Here is a 6,519-nt window from a genome sequence, read left to right as displayed (position 1 = left end):
CCCACTCAGACACCACTGCCCACGCTCCTGGTCTTTCCTCCAATTCCTTCTGTTCCTATTCATCTACCAGCTTGGCAACATCATTATGGAACCTCCCCATCTCTTTTCTCCTGTGCTGACTTATTTGTATGTAGTTACAGTTTATAGCTCATCATGTATGCTCTGCTTCCGTTTAAACTGGCTGTAGTCGTTCTTGCTTTACCTCACTTGTGGGTCATCCTCTATATCTTTTCTAGCACCAACGCCACTTTTGAAGACATTCTCCTCCTACAGGGCTAAAAATCCCTCTCACCAACACCAATTCTAAATGTCTTATTTGTTTGGGAAAGAATCATAATATCCAAACAGGCAGCCATTGCTTGAACCTTCACTCCACAAGGTCTTGTGTGGGCTGGAGAGGCAGGCTTTTCATCAGAGGCTTAGTCTCTAAAATGACAGCCTCTAAAATCTGTGACTGTCTGTAAATGGCCTCCACTGACGTCTCAGCCTCCACAATGACCTCTACTCCTTAGACGGACAAACTGTCACAATTGGTCACTGCAGTGATGATAACAGCCTTGGTTCCATCTCTGTTGGTACCAAGGCCTACAGACATTGTCAACTGTACCAACAAGGTTGGTTTGGTCACCATCAGTTCTAGGCAAACCACAAGCTAAAACACCCACCACCTGCTTTTGGAACCAAAGGGGGAGGGGGAAGACAAACAGGAGAAATATGACCACCCTCCAGTTGGGCCCATGCAACCCTTCCTGTCTGGGATTTATCCTCCCGCTTGGAATAGGGTGACGGCAAACTCACACTGCAACCCCTACCTCTTGGCAATGTCATCATACTTCAGTCTCCAGAGCCTGGCGAGAAATCACCGTTTGAAGTCTCTTCTCCATGTCAGACTTACCACAGTACCAGCAGGTTGCTATTTTGGATGGGGAACCAGCCTTCCAGGACTCACCTGAGAGGTTTCTGGGAAACCTGCCACCATAGCCAATCCCAATCTCATTCCTGAAGAGCTACCACTGTTGGTCCACATTATGAGAATAATCTCTTGTCATCGTGCCACTTTTACCGATCTCAAGAGACTGGAAACAAAGCCCTAGGAGGAAAGACTGAAAGAACTGGGCATGTTTAGCCTTGAGAAAAAAAGACTGTGGAAAGATGAGATAGCCCTTTTCAGATATTTGAAAGGTCATACAGAAGAATAGAAGGATCTGTTCTCAATCATCCCAGAGTGCAGGACACGTAGTAATGGGCTCAACCTACAGGAAGCCGGATTTAGGCTGAATATTTGTAAAAACTGTTAGAGCAGTATGACAATGGAACTAATTACCTCAGGTGGTAGTGAGCGCTCCAGTGCTGGAGGAATTCAAGAGAAAATTGGACAGCCCTCTGTCAGATCTGCTTTGACTTGGATTCCTTCACTGAGCCAGGTGTTGGCTCGATTATTCTATGATTATAGAATCAGTTCTACCTTTTGGGGAATTACAAGTGCAAGAAGATCACCAACAAGTACAGTACATGAGTAATTTGTTGACATACAATTTGTCTCCAAAAGCCACAATTTTCTACTCCTACAGATTATTAATTCCTTCATATGGAACATCACCTACTTCTGATACACTTCTGGAGATGTTCCAACTCAAACCTTGTAAACTTGCAAAGCCCTGCTTCAATACGAGCTTCGTTTTGGGCCTCTTTTAATCATCCTGCTTTGCTGTCTGTGATTCATTCAATGTGCTGTATAGGAAAATTGAGGAAGGGATGAAAGATGCAAGTGAACCCTGACCTGGCATTTGAAGCTCAGCGGTTTTGCCTTACAGGAATGGAGTATCTCACTGCAGCTGTACTCGGAATACTACAAATGGGATTAAAAAAAATCCCCCGGCATTCTGGAAATTCCTACTGCGCCCTGAACATACCCGCTCCTGTTGTGAAAGAGCCTCGTGGCGCAGTGGTTAAACTGCTGTACTGTAGCCAAAACTGTGCTCAATCCCAGGTCGCCGGCTCAAGGTTCACTCGGCCTTCTATCCTTCCGAGGTTGGCAAAATGAGTACCCAGCTTGCTGTGGGAAGAGAGGCAAGGTGTAGCCTGCATAATTAACTTGTAAACCACCCAGAGAGTGCTTGAAGCCCTATGGGGGCGGTATATAAGCAGCACACTTTGCTTTGCTTTTCCTTTGCTTTAGTTTTCAAATTTAAGCGAGGGATTCTGGAAGTTGTAATCGAAAAAAGGAATTTTTTCCAGAGCTCTACCAATCCATACTGTGAGCTGGGGGAACCGGTGACTGAGGGTTGTGAAAGGGAGGGAGGTGAGCCAGACCAGAGTCTCAGACCAATTCTTTTCCATCTGCCACCAATATGTGCCATCATACTGAGAGAAAGAAGGCAGCATTCATGTCTGCCTTACCCTGCTCGCCCACTCAGCCCTGAGAAATCGCTGTGGTATTTTAACCTATAAAATCCCCCTTTGGAAATGCGCTTTGCTTTGGGCTCCGTTTCCTCCTCCTGCTGTGCTGTTTATGATTCACCAAACATGTTTGAATTGCTTTTCCGGTCAACATCTGCCTAAGGTAAGTCACGGAATGAAACTTTAAAACCATAAAATAAAATAGAAACACATGGCCATTGTTATCATCATATATTACCATTATTAAGTCCTAGAATAAAGATGCGGTTAAACAAGAACCCTTCCTCCCCCATCCTCCGTAATATTCTTCATTGTTAATAGGGAATCGGCAAAGCTGCTCAGTATGACAAACATACTTTTTGTTGTGTTTTCTTCTGTACAAATAAGGCATGAATCGAAGAGCGATTACGGTTGTGTATTTTCAAAACATTAAGCCCGCTATGGAATCCAGCCTTGAGTCTGACTCCCGCCAGCATCCTGTTTCCACCAGATGTTCCAGAAAAAACTCCTTGTGAAGTCACCAGTAATACCTGACTCATCCCACGTTACCCCCCTGCTGGTATTTAGGGTTTATAACAGGAAGCTCCATGTATAAAATGCACCCTCGTTTGACCCCCTTTCCTAAAGGAAATCATTCTGTCTCCATATTCTGCCCTAACAATAGTTTCTTGTCCACAATACAGGTTACTCATCAAGACAAAAGTGCTGAGGGACACTCGTTTCTTTCAGAACAATCTGTAGCTTCTCATGATCTACACCAGGGTCTCCAAACTTTTCAGTATGAGGGCCACATCATATATTTCATACATGTTTGAGGGCCGAAACGCGGGGAAAGAAACAGTTTTATAATGAAGAAGTTTTATTTGGATTAACAAACTTACTACAATATTAATGGGAATGATAGAACTGCTTGTTTAATTTCAAAATATTGCCGAAGCGAGGTTGTTGTTGTTATTATTATTATTATTAATAATTATTATTAATTATTAGACATATACTGCCCATCTAGAACATGTCTAGAATCAGCAAAGCCCAACCCATTTGTTTTGTTTTTATCTTTTTGTGTGTGTCTTCCTTGCCAATTTTCTGTTTACTTTTATCAACTTCCACACACATTTTACTGTCCAGGAATGTCATTTCATATTTTTAAAAAAGCATTAGGTGAACAGTGCATACTGTACTTTTCCATTTATAAGACACTACTTTTTCCTAAAATCATTACACTAAAAATTGAGGTGCATCTTATACACAGAAATAAACTGAGATAGCTGTGGAGAGAACAAAATAGCCTGTACCTTGCCTCTGTGAACAGGCTTCCTCCAATCACAAGACTTAGATTCCTACAGTCAGGAGACTTAGCTTCCTTCAGTCATGAGCCTTATGGAACTGGTGTCAGCTGATGCTGTACAAACCAATTGGAACACACCTTGTTGGAGGTGGAGCTTGTAGGCTCAGATGCAACAGGGACTCCTAATGTCCTACCATTCTGAGCCTAGAGGGTGAAAAGTAAGTTGTTTTTTTTTAATTTGGGGGTTAGAAAAGGCGTGCTCTTATAAACGGGGGCATCTTATAAATGGAAAAATATGGGAAGTAGGTAAGAAAAATATGAATAATTGAGAACTGGCGAAGCAGCAGCAAGAGAGACAGCCTTTCTCTTCCACTGCTGCCACCACCAAAAATAAGGGGAGGGATCAGCACGGAGGAGCAAGGGGCCACCCCCAGGACAGGAAGCCTACACACCCTGCAAGGGCCAAAGGGAGCCCCAGTGTACAGACCGGACCAGATAAAAAGGCAAGGCAAGCTGGATGTGGCCCACGGGCTGCAGTTTGGAGACCCCCGATCTACATAGTCAAAGGCTTTGTTTGGTCTATAAAGAACAGACTGATCTTCTGAATTTTTTTGGTGCACTCCAGTAGCCAGCCGATATTTGCAATATGATCTCAAGTGCCTCTTCTTTTCAAAATCCATCTTAAACATCAGGCTTTTATCCATATAAGGTTAAAGCCTTTTGTTGCAACACCTTAAGCATCACTTTGCTTGCATGAGAAACTAGATGTATGGTCCTATAACGCATTCCTTGGCATCTCCTTTCTTGGGAAATGGAATGTATATTGAACATCTTCAATCTGTGGGCCATGGTTTTGTTTTCCATATTTGTTGGTGTATGTCACCCTACAAGATATCCCAGGCAGCCTCTCACTAGGGGGCAAGAGCACCAGGACCCCGTCCACCACGCAGGGTCTTGAGTCCAAAGGCACTCACTGCGCAGCTGGTCATGACCAAGCAGAGGCAGGAGGCACAGGGCTGAGAACACAGCCAGAACAAGGCACCGGGATGCAGATGGCAAGCAGAGGCAAGAACAGGGTCCAAGGCAAGAACAGGAGCAGATGCAGGAACACAGGGACTAGGGAGCAGCAAGGCACTAGGAACAGTAAGCACAACACAGCCAAAACGTTGCTCAGGCAGCTTCTGGGAGGGAGAGTCCTTCCTTAAGTAGGCTTTCCCTCAGGACTCCCAGGTGGACCTCATGAGAGCCCTGGCAGCTGCTGCCCCAGCATGGCTTGATCCTGCAAATGCTGGGTTCTTCCTGGGACCAAGCTGGCCCCAATCTTGCAGCTGCCAGGGTGGTAGTGCAGGGGAAGCCCTGCCACCACTAAGATCCTGACAGTACGTTCTACACATATTCTTGCAATGTGTAGCCTATATAATTAAATTTTAAACCACCCCGAGAGTGCTTTTAGCTGCATGGGGCAGCACACTTTGCTTTTCAGGATTTTGACAGATTTGGTCTCTGTGGTTTGAAATAGTTCTATTGGTACTCTATCTATCCCTGGTTGCTTTATTTCTTCCCAATGCTTTCAGAGTAGTGTCCACTTCACTTTCTAGAACTGGAATTTCTTCATCATTGGATTCTTCTTCAAAGGAATCTGTCATCCTTTTATCTCTTCACTGTATTGTACCTCCTTCTCATTATTTTATCCCTGACAGATCGTGTGCTTCCCCATTTGTCTTTTCACATTCCTAACCAAGGCTCGAACTTCCGATTTGATTTCTTGGATTTTTTTTTTGGAAGATATCTTCTTTTTGCTCTTTTGTTGTTCTATTTCTTTGCACTGTTATAATAGTGCTGAATTAAAAGGAAATATTTAGTGGAAAGTTAAGTTGTTATGTCACTATTCTAATTATGGGCAGTACTGTACCCAAATATAGATGTTCCAGCAAGGTTCCAGTGCCATTCTTGTGACATGAAGGTCATTTGACCTTCAGCTGGCCTGGGCCTGGTAACTAAAGCAATTAACAGCATGATAATGCACTTCTTGGACGACCGTCTCCCGAAATATCTTTTCTATGAAACGCTTGTTCCAGATGCAGATGGTGGACAAAGACATGATTCATGGATGTACTAAAGACCACACTGAAGAATTTAATATTCACCATGTCAGCTGGAAGGCTCTCACTCAGATCTGGAATATTGGGCAAAATGTTGTCCACCAAGGGGGCTAAAGAAGTCAAAACAAAAAGAATCCAAGACGTACCAAGACGGAAGAGAGAAGTGGAAAACAACAACAACCAAGGATGAAATATATCCATAGCACAACAGTCCGAGGATCAGCTAACTTGGCCCCATCGTTTTCATATTTTCTAGGCTCGTATTGGGTTAGTTAACTATTGCTCTACCTTAACCACTCACATCGAGCTGGAAATGTTAGGAAAAACATCTTAACTGTTAGAGCAGTATGACAATGGAACCAACTACCTCGAGAGGTGGTGAGCACTCCCAACACTGGAGGCATTCAAGGGAAAATTGGGCAAATACCTGTCACATCTCCTTTGACTTGGATTCTTGACTTAAGCAGGGGATGGGTCTCGATGGCCTTATAGGTCCCTTCCAACTCCATGATTCTATGATCTTTTTTTCCCCTAAACAGTGAGTCTGATTCAGAGGGTCTTCCAAAATTAAGGATGAACATTAACTATTATTTATTTATCTATTTATTCAATTTGTATCCCACTCCCATGAATAGCACTATTCTGGGCGGGTTACAACTCATAAAATAGAAAGCAAAAATAAAAATGGAGATATTAAAATCAACCGTAATAATCCTAAAAAACCAGATA

The sequence above is a fragment of the Pogona vitticeps genome, chromosome 4, assembly GCF_051106095.1.
Source record: "Pogona vitticeps strain Pit_001003342236 chromosome 4, PviZW2.1, whole genome shotgun sequence".
Taxonomy (NCBI): domain Eukaryota; kingdom Metazoa; phylum Chordata; class Lepidosauria; order Squamata; family Agamidae; genus Pogona; species Pogona vitticeps.
This window is presented reverse-complemented; position numbering follows the sequence as displayed.